General features: G+C 40.8%; 1 protein-coding gene and 1 long non-coding RNA gene across 14 annotated transcripts in view; both read left to right on the forward strand.

Annotated features, from left to right (window-relative positions):
* The window catches only part of LOC144589068 (uncharacterized), a 35463-nt gene extending 17400 nt beyond the window's left edge, over nt 1–18063 (forward strand). The window contains exon 2 of the long non-coding RNA XR_013544955.1: nt 1331–18063. This is a non-coding gene — a long non-coding RNA (uncharacterized LOC144589068). The remainder of the gene's footprint in view (nt 1–1330) is intronic.
* The window catches only part of NFIA (nuclear factor I A), a 558292-nt gene that overhangs the window by 452181 nt on the left and 86881 nt on the right, over nt 1–19230 (forward strand). The gene's annotated exons all lie outside the window — the stretch shown is intronic.

The raw sequence follows: 19230 nt of genomic DNA on the forward strand, positions 1-19230 counted from the left end.
AATCATTTCTTGGGTTGGTGGGCTACTACAGAAAGTTCATCCCGAGGTTTAGCGAGATGGCGACTCCGCTGACCGATCTGACGCGGAAGAAGACTGATGACCGCATCCCGTGGACCAGCGACTGTGAGGAGGCGTTCCAGAGGTTGAAGCAGGCGCGCATCCATTATCCAGTGCTGCGTGCTCCTGACTTCGATCGGGAGTTCATCATCTACACCGATGCGTCTAACAGCGGGGTAGGAGCAGTTCTTTGCCAGGAGGATGAAAATGGTGACCAGCATCCAGTGTCCTACCTGAGTAGGAAACTCCAGAAAGGTGAGAGACATTTGGCAACCGTGGAAAAGGAGTGTCTGGCCATAGTATACGCGATTCAGAAGGCCAAACCTTACATCTGGGGAAGACATTTTGTTCTGTGCACTGACCACTCACCACTGCAGTGGTTAAAGACAATGAAAACCCATAATAGTAAACTTATGAGGTGGGCTTTAAACCTGCAAGATTTTGACTTTGAAGTGAAGGTGGTCAGAGGGTCAATGAACTGTGTTGCTGACGCCTTGTCAAGAAGACCCGACGAGTGAAGACGGCGAAGAAACCATGGACTATGTATAGTTTGGTGACCAAAAGTTAAATGTACCTGTTTATTGAACAGGCTTGGTTTGTATTAATAAAGGTAACTTAATGTATTGCAAATATTAACGTTTAAATGCATAATTGAGATGGTTGACCTAGAGTGAGTAAGTATGGTATTGTATTATAATGTATAACTGTTTTGTGTTGTGATCCTGGTTGTTTTTTTGGAGAAAAGCACTTTATCATTTCCCCTGCAAAACAACTTATAAAGAGGGGAGGTGTCACATACAGCACTGATGGTACCTGTCTGTCATGGGTTTGGAGGGAAAGTTCCATCCTATGGGGAGTGGAAGGCGGGACATCAGGGGGGAGGAGCTGTACTGTATATATATTTGGAGCTTGTGTGGAGAGTTAGGAGTGGGAGTCTGTGTGTCAGACTGAGTACAACTGTTTGTCAGTTAGTACAGACCTGATAGGTTCAGGTTTCTTTCTAGGTAGCCAGAACTGATAGGTTCAGGGTCTGTGCGTTACCTTGAAGGGTTCTGTGGGAACCAATCTGTTGTATGTATATGATTAGGACTATGCCACGTTACATTATCCTATTTACCTGATTCTTTTATTTACCCTGTGTGTTGTTTCAATAAACCTTGTTCTTTTGTTTAGTAAAATCCATTCCTGGTCTGTGTGACTCCTTACAGGGAATGGTTGGTGGCAGCATAACTACATGGTGGCATACTCCAGTAGGTCTGGGGTTGTCACAGAGGCGTTCTGCCAAATATCGAATGAACAGTGCAAAGATATAGAGGAAAATAATAGAAAGGGAAAAACCAGAGATCTGTTCAAGAAAATTGGAGATATTAAAGTAATATTTTGTGCAAAGATGAACATGATAAAGGACAAAAATGGGAGGGACCTAAGAGAAGCAGAAGACATCAAGAAGAGGTGGCAAGAATACACAGATCCTGAAAGATCTAGATGTCCCAGACAACCCAGATAGTGTGGTTGCTGACCTTGAGCCAGACATCCTGGAGAGTGAAGCCAAGTTGGCCTTAGAAAGCATGGCTAACAAAAAGGCCAGTGGAGGTGATGGCATTCCAGTCAAACTATTTAAAATCTTAAAAGATGACACTGTTCAGGTGCTACACTCAATATGCCAGCAAGTTTGGAAAACTCAGCAACGGCCATAGGATTGGAAAAGATCAGTCTACATCCCAATCCCAAAGAAGGGCAGTGCCAAAGAATGCTCCAGCTACCATACAATGGCACTCATTTCACACGCTAGCAAGGTTATGCTTAAAATCCTACAAGGTAGGCTTCAGCAGTATGTGGACCGAGAACTGGCAGAAGTACAAACTGGATTTTCGAAGGGGCAGAGGCATTTGAGACCAATTTGCTAACATGTGAAGGATTATGGAGAAAGCCAGAGAGTTCCAGAAAAACATCTACTTCTGCTTCATTGAATATGCAAAAGCCTTTGACTGTGTGGACCACAACAAATTATGGCAAGTTCTTAAATAAATGGGAGTGCCTGACCACCTTATCTATCCCCTGAGAAACCTATATGTGGGACAGGAAGCAACAGTTAGAACTGGATATTGAACAACTGATTGGTTCAAAATTGGGAAAGGAGTACGACAAGGCTGTATATTGTCCCCCTGCTTATTTAAGTTATATGCAGAATACATCATGCAAAAGGCAGGACTGGATGAATCCCAAAATGGATTTAAGATTACTGGAAGAAATATCAACAACCTCAGATATATTTATTTATTTACAAGATTTTTTTAGCCTTGCCATTACCAGTAGCCTCTGAGCGGCGTACAACAATATTAAAACTTTAAAAACATTGAAACCATTAAAAATAGGCCAACTTAAAATAATATTAATAAATCCTGTTGCTCATATGGCCAGCTAAAGAATACTATTTAATTAAAATGCTGGCTAAACAGAAAGCCTGGTGCCAAAAAGCCAAAAGTGTTGGAGCCAGGTGGATCTCTATACAGAGGGCATTCCAAAGTTGGGGGGCAACAGCCGAGAAGGCCCTATTTCGACATGCCATCCCCCTCACCTCTTTCAGAGATGGCACCTTCAGAAGGGCCTCCTGGCCTGACGGGCAGGCTCGTATGGAAGAAGCCCACTGTAACCAGGTCCTAAGCCATTCGGGGCTTTTTATGTCAAAGGAAGCACTTTGAACTGGGCCCAAGCAGCAAACGGCAGCCAGTGTAAATTTTTCAGAACTAGTGTGCTATGAGTCCATGCAACGGCACCACTTACCAACCATGCAGCCCGGTTCTGTGCCAGTTGCAGTCGCCAAACCGCCTTCAAAGGCTACCCCACATATAGCGCATTGCAGAGTCCAGTCTGGTTGTTACCAGTGCATGTATGACTGTTGCCAGGCTCCGCTCATCCAGGTAAGGGCAAAGTTGATATATTCTCTGCAGCTGTAAGAAGGCATCCCTGGACACTGAGTCCACCAGGGCTTCCAAGGTCAGACCCGGGTCAAGGAGCACCCCCAAGCTGCAGACCCTGCCCTTTAGGGGGAGTGAAATCCCATTTAAGGCAGAGAAATGGCCCTTTAACTTAACTGGCAGAGCATATACCAGCAGCACTTCCAACTTGTCTGGACTGAGCCTCAGTTTATTAACCTTCGTCCATTATCAAGTCCAGGCACGAGTTCAAAACAGCGACTGCCACACCCGGGTTGGTAGAGAATGAGAGGTAGAGTTGGGTGTCGTCAGCATATTGCTGACTCCTTGACCCAAACCTCCTAATGACCTCCCCCAGCGGTTTCATGTAGATATTGACTAGCATGGGGGACAGTATAGAGCCCTGAGGAACCCCATGATGCAACCACCGTGGATCAGAGCTACTGTCTCCCAGCACTACTCGATCAGCCAGGTAGGAGTGGAACCATTGTAAAACGGTGCCTCCCATTCCCATCCCAGCCAATCTGTCCAGAAGGACACCATGGTCGATGGTGTTGAAAGCCGCTGAAAGGTCCAAGAGAATCAACAGGGATGCATCCCCCCCGTCTTTCTCCCAGCAAAGATCCTCAAACAGGGCGACCAATGCAGTCTCTGTCCCATAACCCGGCCTGAAACCCGATTGAAATGGATCTAGATAATCCGTTTCATCCAGGAGAGCCTGGAGGTGCTCAGCCACCATACGTTCCAACACCTTGCCCAGAAAAGGGAGGTTCACTACTGGTCAGAAGTTGATCACTAGATCTGGGTGCAGATTAGGTTTTGTTTTTGTTTTTTGGAATGGGCGAATCACTGCTTCCTTTAACTGGGTGGGACCACTCCCTCTCTTAATGAGGAGTTGATGACCTCCAGGATCCAGTTGTGAGCTCCCCTGGCAGATTCCTTTATTAGCCATGATGGGCAAGCGTCGAGTTGCGTAGTGGTGGCACAAACCGATCCAAGTACCCTGTCCACATCCTCAGGTCATAACAACTGAAACTCATCCAATAAATTATGACATAAGTCCGGAGCACTGGACACAACCATAGGCTCTGCATCAGCAGTGGAGTCCAACTCTTTGCGAATCTGAGCAATTTTTCCCTCAAAGTGTGTAACAGCGAGCCACTGAGGAGTCCAGGACCTCCACTGAACCATTAGGTTGAAGGTGGTCCTGGACCACTCGAAATAGCTCTGCTGGACAACACTCCGAGGAAGCAATACGACTGGAGAAATACTGGCGTTTCGCCAGCCGTATTGCCACAGAGTAGGCCCAATAATGGGCTCTAAGCTGTGTTTGGTCATAATCGCAGCAATATTTCCTCCATCTGCGCTCAAGCCATCTCCCCAACCGTTTCATAGCCAGAAGCTCCTCTGTGTACCATGGAGCCATATAGGCTCTGCGGGCAGGGAGAGGGCGCCTAGGTGTGATCGTGTCAACTGCCTGGGCCATCTCCTTATACCACAAGGCAACCAGGGCTTTGACAGGAGTGCCGACCATATCAGCTGGAAACTCCCGTAGAGCATTTAGGAATCCTTCAGGATCCACAAGTCTCCAGGGCTGGATCATTTTAATTGATCCCCCACCCCTGCAGAGGGTAGTAGTGGCAGAGAGTCTAAACTTTAGCAGGAAATGGTCCCATCATGACAATGTGGTCAAAGATAAGCCCACCACATCTGGACCACCATCTCCCCATCCGATTGAGAATACTAGGTCAAGTGTATGGCCTTTCTCATGAGTCAGGCCGATGACATGTTGAGACAGCCCCATGGTTGTCATGGTGGCCATGAAGTCCTGAGCCACCCCTGTTAAGGTGGTCTTGGCATGCAGGTTGAGGTCCCCCAGTACCAAAGTCGGGGGGTCCCATCACCCCCTGGGAAAAAGAAGGGAAAGATATGGAGGCAGTGACAGATTTTACTTTCTTGGGATCCATGATCACTGCAGATGGTGACAGCGGTCACGAAATTTAAAGACGTCTGCTTCTTGGGAGGAAAGTGAAGACAAACCTAAACAGCATCTTAAAAAGCAGAGACATCACCTTGCCAACAAAGGTCCGCATAGTCAAAGCTATGGTTTTTCCAGCAGCGGTGTATGGAAGTGAGAGCTGGACCATGAAGAAGTCTGACCACCGAAGAATTGATGCTTTTGAATTGTGGTACTGGAGGAGACTCTTGAGAGTCCCCTGGACTGCAAGAAGAACAAACCTATCCATTTTGAAGGAAATCAACCCTGACTGCTCACTGGAAGGACAGAACGTGAAGCTGAGGCTCCAGTACTTTGGCCATCTCATGAGAAGAGAAGACTCCTTGGAAAAGTCCCTGATGTTAGGAAAGTGTGAAGGCAAGAGGAGAAGGGGACGGCAGAGGACGAGATGGTTGGACAGTGTCATCGAAGCTACCAACATGAATTTGACCAAACTCTGGGAGGCAGTGGAAGACAGGAGGGCCTGGCATGCTCTGGTCCATGGGGTCACAAAGAGTCGGACACAACTTAACGACTAAACAACAACAGACCCTTAAGGCAACTTGTTATTATAAAAACTGATATTGAACAATAAATTTGTTACTGTAAAATCCCATATCATAATAAAACAGTAAAATATTGAACATACACATTTGTCACATACTCTGAGCTCTAGATGCACAGGATATTGTGGGGAAGGAGAGAAATTCAGTTCCTGAATGCATAGAACAAAATTCTGAGCCATGGTCACATTTTTTGAAAAATCTCCATCTTTTTTTAAAAAAATGTATTTGCCTTTTGGTTGACAGGAAGTAGATGATCTATTTCTGATTCTGCACTAAATCCATTGTTTGGCCCAACTTGAGTAGACTCAATACAATGGATGGGACTTGTTAGTGACATATAATGTTTCATTGATTTCAGTAATTCTGCTCTCATTGGGACTAACATTGAATTTAGGGCTCTCTGCCTTTTCTTCTTCCAAGTGTATGAGATAGCAGTTCAGATATCTGGAAACACTTTTCTGACAGCAGAAGACATCATTTATAACTGGATTCTAGAGGCGGGATTCAGAAACCCGAATTTCCACCCTTTTTCCACATGTATTTCTTTACTCCATAGTTTTGTGGCAGAGTGGTGCATTACTGAAGTCCAGTTTTAGTACAACATCTACTTTAATGGACTTTCTGAAGATGGAATGTGAGGGTGTTGGAAGATAACGGCAAGCTGCCCCCATAGCTCTTTAGAAAAAAGGGCAAAAACTATGTGGAATATGTTGTTCCCACTGTAAGATAAGCTAGAGTGTGTTAATCAAATATTTTCATAATAGGAAGGCAGTTAAGAAAACAGTAAAAAAAATATACTAATTGCTCTCTTAAGTAAACAGATCTATCATTAGGTTGTCAGGAAGACTGACATTGAGCAGAAACACCCTGCTAATCCCCTGAAGATAAGTATTTAACGTAATTAGGCAGACAGTGTCTCTTTTGTTGAACGTAGCATTAATCGGTAGGAAAAGCCCAACTTTGCAAAAAAGAACTTTCCCTGATATGCTTTCGTGTTAGAAAGCTTCTTGCACTTCTTTTGTCAAGATACCATACTCAAAGTAATGACAGTTACAGTTTTATAGATTTGTATCATGAAGTTCGTAATTCAGTATGCGAAAAGAATTTCCATTTTTCTTATTCTTGCCTTATGTGGCCATGTGATTGTCTACATAGTTATTTTTTTTAAAGAAATCACCTGATTTAACTATGTTCTGTATGGGGTATATATGAATACATATTCACAGTTGAATACAATGCATAGTTGATTTACATATTCACTGTTGTACAGGTACAAGTGGGGCCCTGTCTGCTTCTTTATGAAAACAGCTAAACAGCTTGCCTCACCATGCTTAGGGCCAGGGTGGAAAGAGAGGATTAACCCTTTTTTGTAGCAGTTTCTCAGTAAAATATATCTTGTAAGGTCCCACTTGCCTTGATTTTAAAAATTACATTGGGTTGGACCCAAAATGCTTATGCTTATGAAAGGCAAGAATGTTAATTCTGATCACTTCCTTCCTTTCTGTGCATTCCTCATTACCCCTCCATGTATTTTAGAGGACTCTCCAGAAAAGCCTACCAGGTTGCAGAGGTAAGGTGGGAATCGGTCTTCCTTCCGTCTTCTTCAAGAGCCCTCCAGTCCACAGAAGGTCTACCCTGGATCCTGTGTTACAGATAGTAGGAAATGGCAGCCCCTTCTGGTTGGAAAAGGGCATTGTAGAAAGAGTAGACACCCTTCCCTGATTTGCCACATTCCCAGGCCAGCCAACAGCCTCCAACAGCTACGTTTTGTAAAGAAAGGATAGGATTTGAGCTCTTAAAAAAAAAAAAAGATAGTCCTAACCAGTTTTATTTCTCCTTGCCTTCTAAGTGGCTCAGAAGGCTTTGGTGAGGAAGGATTAAGTTCAGAGATAACACGTAGATTTCATAGCCTAACAGGCAAAGGTCAGGTTCGTCTATTTGTTGGGCGGAATGGAGTGCAGAGATGAAAAATCAAATGCCTCACTGCAGCAAGAGTTTAGGTGAAAATGCTGACTGGCCCAAGCTTTGATTCCAGCTGACAGAACCTTTTCTAGTGTTCATTACTTGATTTCACACTTCAGGCAGTTTAAAGAGGCTTAGCATTATATTCTTGTTCTCCTCTATAAAACGTTTTGATCACCTTCTAATTTTGACTTTAAATAAAGTTGTTGGAGCTCACTCTGATGTACAGCTAGCTACATGTCTGGGCTTCTCTAAAGGCAATATAGCGTCACCGTGCAAGAAATAAGTTAGATATTAGATAGAATTCTGAATGGTTTCATTCATATTCCTTCATCCCTGTTGCTGTCTTATTTCACACACCCTCCATTAAGCAATATTATTGTCATACTCTGACTGGAGTATGAAGTATCCATTATAGGGGACATGGAATAGGCAAAGTCAGCAAAACATCCAGAGAAGCTGAAGTGAAGCGTAGCTAGCCCAAAAGCACACAGGTTAGCTCTTCTGCAAGGTAAATGGGGAATCAAATTTCTTGCTTTCAGCCGCTTGCTCAGTAACAAGATGGTCCAACTCACGGAGCCATCTAGCTCGTTAGGTAGGCACTGAATTTCTTGTAATTAAATTCTTTGTCCAGTAACAAAGTTATACAAGTATTGTAACTTACCGAAGGGTAACTTCTTTGTTACATTTAAAGTTAGGGATTATGGCCTCATTGAATAATAGAGGGAGATATTTTTAAATGGTCTTGCTACTAACCCTTGCTGTCTTATGGGAATTCATTTGGCACAAGGGGAATGGAATTCCAAATAGCTCATGGCATTCACATTTTTAAAAAGAACTAAGCCAAAGTTTTTAATTACTTCTGAGACATAGGGGATATCTGTATACGAATACAAATACACCAGCACAGGTCTACATAACGAGAGTCCAGCCCCATGGCTCCAGATGGTCCACTCACCAATCCGCCACTGCCATGATCTCCATGATCCTTCCAATGGCTTGCTGCGATCAGCAAGCCACTCTTTGACCTAGCAGAAAGGCTTGTCCCGCCTCCTACCAGGAGTGGCGAGCCAAACGCGATCTCCGGGGCCACTGGAAAGATCATGGAGGTCACAGCAGCCACAGAATTGTGAGTGGACCATCCGGCCCCATGGGGCTGGACCCTCGTTATTGCCACCTGTGTGGGGTATTGTATGCAAATGTCAATGCCCCCATTTCTAGTAATGAGCTTCTTGGAAAGGTTTGGTACCATAGCAATAGCTAGTTTACAATGAAAAATGTTAACTGAATTGTAAGATAGCTCTGTGGGGTTTCTCATTTCTCTGCTTCATCACATTACTACATTTTTAATCCTTCACTACGAAAAAAAATCCACAGATATCTAATTTTTAAAAAAAATCATTTTTAAATGTTTGCTGAGATTCTCAAGAATTTTTTTTTAGCTTACTGGCCACAAAACATTTCTTGGATCCCAGTAATGGATTGTGTGTTGACTTTTTTATTTTTGTGTGTCTGTAATTGGAAACAAAAGTTGCAAGACATTGATTGCATTTTTGTATAAGCATATTATATCATATGCATTTAAAATGCAGTATGTAGTTTTAGGTGTAACATGCCATAATAATTTCAGATTTATGCTCTTGACTCTATAGGATAATAAATAAATTATCACATGCTGTCTTATGGCACCTAGTTTTAGTTTTGTTACTTGTTGCATTTTTAAAATCACCCTCAGATTGCTGAAAGTTCGTCAAGATTTAAAACAAATCATCTTACGTTCAACAACTCCAGATGAAAATAGTGCATGAAAATAGTGCAAACGGAGAGAACTCAGACACCTTGGTCAGTTCCTGTGTAAATGAAATACATTTTGCTGGTTCCTTCATAGCTTGTTTTTCCTTCTGTTGATTTCCTCTTTCACTTTTCCCTAAGAACCCTCAAGCATAGGTAAACCATGCCTTATATCAATATACCTCTGTGCTGGTCAGATTAATTCTGAGCAATTGTGATTTATGTTTCATTCTGTTGGGGCATAACCCATCTATTAATCAAAATATACATGAAATAGTGCCACCTAAGAACAAATTATTGAGAAAAATAGTTGTAGAAGATTTGACCATGCTATAATAAAAGTGTGTTTAGCATATTGCTGTCACAAAAAAAATGTAGATCAGGGGTGAGCAATTAATTTCTATAGGGGGCCAAATGAAAAATCTGAACTGTGTTCGGGGGCCGAACCAACTTTACTTAAAAATAAAATGAAACTGTGATTGTTTTTATTTTAAACTTGTTAATCTTCACAGCTACTATCTTTGCGGTATGTTAAAGATAAGCAACTGATCAACTTTAGACAAAAAGATATAAATGGTTTTGATGTTCAACTTGTTCAGTGAGAGAAATCCAGTTTGTCTTGGACTTGAACAAGTGCTTGCACACCAGACTGGAGTGACAACCGGCGGGCCGGACAGGAGCGGCCCGCAGGCCCATATGTGGCCCTCGGGCAGCACTTTGCCCAGGTCTGCTGTAGATCTAAATAATCTTCGATTTGCTGACATTATCAGTCCTGATTAATGTATATATGTATAGTAAAAATTGCAGATACTGTATTACTGTATCTCTGAAGGTCAATGCCTGAAATAATAGAGAGCAGACTCATGTTCACAATCCCTTCATTCAGTTGCAGTTTACAATCCATTTGCTTTGTGTGAGGGTACAGCAGAAGCATAAATCTGTCTTTGAACACTGACTTGCTAAAGTTTCATGCCTCAGCTGCAATAATAGGAAAGAGTTTTGAAAATGCTGTTTGGATTTATGATTGTATCTTTTGCCTGTTGTGATTTTTTCCCCACTTGAAAAGCCTCCATAAAACAGTGTATTCTGTATAGCCATGATTTGTTCCTATTGCGATTATCTAACCGAACAGATTAAAATATTATTTGTAAGAATAGCTTTGAGACACACCCAGAAATTTAACAATAAGACATATGCGGAAAAGGAGTGCTTACTGAACATAGAGACATAAATTTGAGTGCAATACACCTTATATAAAAGAAAACTGATGTTCATCGAGCCTTCTGTCATTTATCATTAATAAGAAGGAAGCAAGATTTTAATGGAAAGAGCCACATCCTTTAGTGGATGTCTTATTATATGTATGGACTGTGGGGCAAAAAGGCTAGCTGTGATGCTCAAATCTTCTACAAAGATATACCTGTCTCCAAACTATACAGTAGCTGCTAATATCTGCAGCTATTCCATGCAAGCTGCAGAATTGCACTGTAAATTTTGAAGAGAGACAGCAAATTCTCTATATCGTCTAAGTATCCAGCTCAGTTTCTCTTGACATTTCAGGAATTCATGATAAATGTGACATTTATGTGTTGAAATTATTCAACTTCATGTTTCCTAGAAGAGGTATTCTTTTTCTCTTCTTCCATCCTCTTTTCTGTTGGATCCAGTAGAGTAATGATGATAGTTGTTAAACCACTGTTAGAGCCTAGACAGACAAATATAGAAAAGAAATTGTTTGCCATTCTGGCTGATGTATACAGTTGAATAGACCTGTAAGTCTGTAATGCTTTACACAGTTACCTCAAAGTAAAAACCACTGGACTCAATGGGATTTAAATTTTAGTAGATGTCCTTAGCAATGACAGCTCATGAGTGTGACAGGAGGTACTCTCTGAAATTTTGAGGTGTGGCATCCTCTTCTCAATCCACAAGCTGCTCTGGTGCATAGGATCGCACAGTAAATGGTGAAATAGGCTCTGTCAATGTATACTCGGTTTTCATTGCAAAATGGATGTCCTTTCTTTTCATAATGTTCATACAATAAATAACAGTGATCAAGCTATTCTCCGAGCCCAAGAACGAAGCCAGAAACAGGGATCTGTGCATAACTCAAAAGAAATCTCAACCCCAACTTTGTATTGCATATATATTAGAAAGAACTGAAGCTGCGCTACAGAGACAGAGCACATTAAGGTCCATCTGATAACTGGGAGATATTGCCAAAGTAATCTTTAAAACATCTTTATTTTGGCAGATTACCATGTTACTGAAAATTCATTTCTTTTGTTCTTTCCAACGCTTATTTTCCTCTTCATACAACTATATTTACATATAAATTATTTAAGAGGACATCCTTGTGGTGATATTTGTCTTCCTGTTTTCCTTGGGTACATCACTCCTGTTCAAGGAAATACAGATCAGTGCTGTTCATATTTGTACTGATGTCCGTTCATAGAACAAACATAGAGCCATGTTGTAACATGAACCTCGAAAATGGAAATTGGGGTTGTGGTGAAGTTGTAGAGTCAGAGTTACTTAGCAATACTGTATACCAGAGTGAAGCTAAATCGAGTTTTACATCATATACTGTATATTCATCTCCCGGGGGCGGGGGGAAGCACTGTTACTCTTATTTTCAGTGTAGTGATTGATGATTTATACTTACAAAACTGTTCTTCCATTTGTGAAACTATGCTAAATGCTATCAACTGAGTAGACAGTGTGAACAGAATTCATACATAGCCTCCTTTCATTTATTTAGCAAATGTAAATATTAAGGATCTTTGTGCAATAGGAAACTGACTAGCAAATACAAGGTCCAGCTTTGTAAACCAATATGCTGCTTCATTGATCCATATAAGATGATGAATATGAAATCTCCCCATACATTCATTAACTTGTTCTGGAGATTTGGAAACAGCAGAGTTTTAGAATGCCTTCTTGGGAGATTTTGCCCTCTGTACCATAACTCCACTAACCAGAAGCATCAAGACCAAATGCTCCGTTTATTCTTGCATTTTGTGCTTTGGGGAGAAGGATGTGGTGCATGATTATGAATGGACAAAATAGCTTTATATGAAGGCAAATTACATGCATATTCAGATTCAGACAGCTTCAAATTGGGAAATTTGCACACATTGACTGGGAAATGAACATGATTTGGCTTTTTAAAATTTGCTATTGCCTGGATGCCCCTACTAAATGTGAATAGAGAGGTGAACGACAATGACGAACCTGATCCTGCTTCCACTAAAGTCTGTGTGAAATTTTTAATTTGTTTAACTGAAAACAAACATGGACAAATGTTATTCTAGTCGGTAGAATAATTAAGAATGAAAAATATTGAAAATTAACATACAGAAATCAGGTTTTCAGATGTTTTTGTTTCTTAATTGGCCGCCCCGAGTAGACATGGTCTAGAGGGGCGGGGTAAAAATCAAATAAATAAAATAAATATAAAAATTAATTTCATAAGCCCCCTCTAGCTTTTAGTGAAATATTTCTGTTGCCACTAAAAACTGATAGAAATTGAAAATGTGATAAACTAATTGCTCCCCAAGATACAATCTTACTAGGCCAGTTAAAGTATTAAATAGTTGAGTCTTAAACCCAGTTGCCAGACTTCCATTGAGGATTTATGCATACATATTTTAGATTGCATAATTCATTGCAGTAAATTGCTGCTAACTAATGAAGAGCCCATCATGTTATGATGCATATGCCCAGTTGCACAGCAAATGCACAGCTTGGCATGTGACTGGCACCTGGTTAATTAGCAGCCATTCCCTCACCCCAAATATCCCTGAGGGCCCACCTTCCAAGTCCTGACAGAGGAAACTCAAGAGGGCCCCCAGCAAACGCCTCCTCTGGGGGCCATAGAGCTATGAAGGCTATAGAGGAGCTGTTCATAGAGCTATGAACAGTGCTTCTGTACTACTGTACTCTGTTCCATCCCTTTTTCTGTGGCACCCTGGCTGGGTTTCATGCACCCCATTGAGCTGTGGTGCACAGTTTGGGAACTCCTGAAATAAATGACAGCTGCAATGCCTTGTTCAATGTCTTTCTGAATAGCCATCTTTCAAAGCTAGAATTGGATTCCCAGACACTTTTATTTTTAAAACTGTTCCTTTTCATTTTTGGCAAATTCTGTTGTCCAAGAGGAACCTGGGGACAGTAATTTAGCTTCTGACCCACCAGAGTGACCCACTAAATCTAAATCTGTAGAAACTACCAAAAGGCCTGCACTTTTGATACCATGTGCCACACAGCAAAAAGGGAGCGGTCTTTGCAATTTGTTCTGCAAAAGGTGTATTTTAAAAAATCACAGAAATCAAGAGTGGTACCAAATGGAAGAAGTAATAGAAGAATATTCACCACATGTCCCTAGGGAAACCGGAACTTGCCCCCTAAACCGGTGGTTCCACTTACTGCATGTGCAGTCGAGATCATTCTTTGATGCTAATCTGGGAAGCAGCCTGGTCAGGTCTTTCCTGCCTCCCTGCACAGCCAACCACTCAACAGCTGAGTGGGAAGACTCATCATCCCGTCTTCTTGGTCAGCTGTCTGGGGAGGCAGGGAAGTGCGGGCCAAGCTGCTTCCCGGATTGGCACAGTGAGAACAACACTGGCCGAACATGAAAGGCAATCACTGCTAGTTTGCAGGGGGAGGAATGGTTTCCCCAGGCACCTGTGGTGCCGATATTCATATTCGTATCCTCAGGGATACGAATACCAATATCCCATGTTTATTGACCAGCCATTGACCCTGAGTGGACCGCTTTGAATGAAACAATAGTTGTCCTTTATCAGAACAATGGGACGGATGGTTTATATTGCACTGGATCCCTTAGTGTGTTGTATGAACAGCAGTAAAGCATGTGTTCTATCATTTGTTTAGATTTGATTTTATGAGCATCTTACCAGCACAAAAACTGGTAATTGGAGTTGGGCTGTGGCAGCACTTCAAGTTGCCAGATTTTCAAATAGCCTGATTTTCAGCCAAATACTCAAAATGCTAATCCTATCTGTAATTTCACATGTTCAGTCGCTGCTGCTGCATTATTTGTCCTAAACACTGATGACTTCTTAATCTGAAATAGATTAAGGATAGTAAATCAGATGCAAATTGCAATATGGATAAATGGAATAAAATATGCCAAGAAATATTTCAGCTATATGAGAAGCATCATTAAAATATGTGAGTCTAAATTAAAGTTTTAAGATATTTTTCTGTTTTTTTTTTAATGCCTCTAGTTTTAAGGACAGTGTCATATAGCGCTAATCGTTTTGGAAGAACATTTTCTTTATTTTGTCTAATTTTCACAACTTTCTTGCATGCAGGCTGTATTCCTCCTTCTGTTAACCCATTCAGATAATATTTCTGTTTCACAGCTTAGAGAAAGTATCATGCTAACACACCATAAAATGAGAATGATGTTGTTTGCTTTGCACCATCTAATGTGTTGACTGTACTTTTTCCCTCTTAAAGGACAAAATATGCTTTATATTAATAGTGTTATTTATATGCAGCACCTCCTGATAGTCTCAGGGATCTCCCATTCAGAGGAGTTGTTAAATCCCTGCTTCATTAAGTTTAAGCAATGTAAACATCCAAGACTATTAGGTGGCCTGAAATACGTTTTTAGAAATTCACAATTCAGGATCAGTTACAGTCCCAAAAACATTTAAGTATTCAAGATCTAGCCATCATATATTTCAGAATGAAGCTGTTAGGTTTTCAGCTCTGATGGATGTAACCAATTGAATCTATTTACTAATTTGTCACTAAAAAGTCACAGTTAGACATTTATCTCTCTCTCTCTCTCTCTCTCTCTCTCACGCGCGCACACACACACACACACACACACACACACACATTTAGTGCACACTTAGAAGGTTTAATAGTATTGGGGTTGTCCCAAAAATTACACCTTATTTACATATATACTGAGAAGTAGATGCCCTGGGCTTAAATTTTCATATTAGACATTAATACTGTATGTATGTGTACATGTATGTGTATCTATGTATGTTGCCTTCACTAGATAAGGATAATAATTATCAGTGGCTCAATTCCAGAAGAAAATTGTCGTGTTTAAATCCTGTTGAAATCAGAATTTTGATATAAATTATTTGCTGAAATTGGTTGAAATCCTGTTGTGCATTTACGCAAATAGGGTACATTTTAGACTGAATTGCTGTAAGTTAAGAAATCTCTGTAGACATATCTGTTGCATGCTGAGTCATGCAGCTCAGTGCACAACATATAATGCTTACAGAGATTTCATTACTTGTGGCAATTCACATCTAAAAGTTGTGCTATTTGCATAACTGTGCAATGGGATTTCAACTATCGTTTCAGTGGGACCTTACTGTGACCAATTTTCTTTGTATACAGTATTGGCGAAAGAGCATACAACTCAGAACATGTGGGCAAAAAATCATGTTGCCAAAAAACAACAGTTGTGCAGTCCTTCTCCCCTCCCTTCAGTAGGCTGTCCTTCACATCTTTGGTGCCACAACTATTTGTTGTCCTGTTTCACAAATACAGTAGTGCATCAGCACACACGCAAACGGCAGCCTGCTGGTGGTAGAAACTTCACGTGCAGTTGCTCTTGGACTCCACTTTTCCCCAAAGGTGCTTAACACTTAATGGTTGGAATCCTGTTTAGCTTGATAAATCACACACACAATAGGCCTGTTGAATCAGTGGAAGTTGAAGAGGAGTTGACTCACCAAATTTCCACTGATCCATTGGGCCTTTTCTATTTGCAGTATGCTATACTAAACAACAGGATTTCAGCATGTATTTAATGCATATTATTTCTTTGACAATTCAAATAAATTTGACAGCAACCCTGTAAGGCAACCTCCATATTGTAGACAGAGAGTGAACTGTCCTGTATTTGAAATACGGATTGCCTAGTTCATACATATACAGAGCAGTCTTAAAACATGTTTTCTAATAAAGAGTTCCCATTTTACTTAGTGGAGCTCTGTTCCAAATAAGCTTGCAGTTTGGACAGTCATGATTGTTTATGACATATATCTTGAGGCTCACGGCACTATCATTCAGTCATTCAACTGTGAATCCAGATCAGATGAACTGTGTTCAGCTCAACTGAAATGTTGTTGTTCTGTTCTTAACCATACTGAGGCTGCAATCTTAAGCACATTTACCAAGGGATCATTGAATGAAATGGATCTTAACTTCCAGTTTAAAAATTCATGCATGTGCAGTGCAGTCCTGTCCCCCCCCCCTTTTTTTGCTCAGAATAGTGCAATCCTGTTCTTTTCTGCTCCGAACTACCTCAGATAAGAAGACCATATAAGGAATATCAAAGGGTCAAAGATTCTCTTGTTGCCTGAGAGTTGATGGTCCCTTGGATCTTCTTTTGTGAGGCTCAACAGTTGGGCCCTTGTCTTTGTCCCAGCCTCCTCAATTTTGTCCTGAACTTTATTCTGCCTTGACTCTGCAACTTTACAGTATATGTGCAGATCTCTATACTTGTGGTTTCTAAAGAAGCTGTTGTCTAAACCAGTTTGGGAATAACACATTAAAAGCTATGTTATTCATGCTGAATTCGTAACTTTATTTGGATCAGAAGGCCCTCAGAATCAAATGCTTAAATATATGTTGCAGAAAATCAGATTAACCGAAGTTTTACTCATGAAAAATATCAGTTGCCCACCTGCTGTAGATGAGACTGTGGTTACATTATATTTCCCCAAAGGGCAAAGAGACTATAGTTCCTTAAAAAAATTAGGAGCACAATGGGGGATGGGAAACAATCTGGATAACATTAAACAGGCTCTTATCTTTCGTGCAGTCTATTTCATCTCACACTTGAACAATCCTTCCATTTACATGGGAGACATTTCTTCTCCCACAAAATAAATCCAGACTTCAGATCCCTGCAATTTATTCCCCTTTTGATTGTTGATCCCCCTGCCCCTCTCCTGCCTTTGTCTTAGTTGTCATTCCATGGGTCATAGCAGTTTCCCTTTTTTGTTGTTTAATTTAGTGGCCCAGCGCTACAGGAATATGTCAACCTATCATGGATACTCCCTTATATCTGAAATAACACTGTGTCACTTAGGAGGATGTTTAAAAAATTGTGAGGAATGGAAAATAGAGGAGAGGGTTTCATTACCATACTTTCTACTGCCACATCCCTTTGCATACATTACAGGGTTGTAACCAAAATGAACACTGCCCATAGCTCTATTTGGGAGTGAATTTAGCTACTGCACAGGGTGCAGAATGGGGTAATCAGGAGCACTCCCAATTTCACCAAATAAACTGCAGCCCTAGCACTGTGCCAGAAAGAAACAGAACAATTCACAAAAGGGGTGGGATGGATTACTCTTACTTAAAACACATGTGGTTACTAGAAAATAGCGAACCAAATATGTAGCATGCTATATGCTCGTCTGATCATCCCCTAAGTTTATTCTAGGTAGCCCAAGCTTGGCTGTATAAATGCACTTACATTATAATACCCCAAAATCTTCATTAACAAAGTCAGAAATCTAATGTATTTCTCTGGAGTTATAGTTTTAAGAGCAGCAGGAATGCAGATATTGGGAACCATTGGGCAAAATCCTGTTCACATAATTACGGCAACGTAAACTGGATTCAGATGCCAGACATAATCAATTCAAATGACTCAAAAGCATCCTACCACCCCTCCCTATGGTTCCTTTTTGACACTGCTGAGATTTGGACAGCGATTTTTAGTATCCCTCATCCCCATCCTGAAGCTCCTAAAGGCCTCCCCATGGCAAAAAAGAACTATAGGGAGCCCCAGAAACGCAAAGGGAAGATAGCATGCTTTCAGTTGATTTAAATTGATTATACAGTATCTGGCACCCAGATCCAGTTTATGCTGGCTTAACTACACAAACAGAATTTCACCCATTGCTGTGTTCTTAAATCTGGTGTATAGATACCTCACCCAGTACACTTTTTTTAGCACAGAACTGTAAGAAACCTCTCCCAAGAGTATTGGCCTTATTCAAAGGTGATTCTGAGAGCTATTGAGGCTCATTCCTGTTGCACCCAAATCAAGCTACATGCACTGCCTTACAAATGGAAAACAAAATACTGGCTTCGGTCTCCCATGAACTGAAAATACATAAGTTTTAAAATTGCTTTAAAGATTCCTTGTTGTGATTATTTTGTCTCCCTCCTGTGGTATACATGTATGCCTGTGCATCTATACACCAGATACAGTACATGCATTGTTAGCAGTCTCCGTTGTGTGTAAGGATTATAATTGGCCACAAGCGTGTTACTAAAGCCAACATTTAAAACAGCTACAATAGATCTGTATAATTATATAAGAAAAAGCCAGTGATCAGGGTTAGAAGCTTCCAGTTTCAGTTTCTTCACTCATGTGAAACATCTGTTGTCCACTGGAAACTTTCATTTGCACAAATAAATTGAAACACTTACACAATTAAGGGGAGAAACATACATTTAAATCAGTTGATCTAAAGTACCTTTCAAGTTGGGATACACTAAAAGATGCTTTTAAAACCCATTCCCCCCTTTCCTACACAGTAAATCCTCAGAAATGCATCGTACTTGTGACTCAAAACGTCTACAACTACAGAAACATCTGGAACTCCTCAAGAAGTTCATCCAGTCCACCCACCCATTTCCCAAAACACTTTCTCAGCTTTGTGCATATCTCCAAAAGTTCCCTTTCACAGCAAACTGAATTTTTTGCTCCTCTGTCTCAGAGACGTTGACAGAACCAGCAATCTGAAGGGAGAGAGTTAAGTCATTCTTATTGGCCAGTATCTGGGATTTCAGAACATGGAGACATATTTAATACCTTCATCTGAAAGAGAAAACAGAAGACAGAGAAATGTCTTAAATATATGTTTCTTTAAATTTAAATGCTTCATCTATTATA

This window comes from Pogona vitticeps, chromosome 4 (assembly GCF_051106095.1).
Source record: "Pogona vitticeps strain Pit_001003342236 chromosome 4, PviZW2.1, whole genome shotgun sequence".
NCBI lineage: Eukaryota > Metazoa > Chordata > Lepidosauria > Squamata > Agamidae > Pogona > Pogona vitticeps.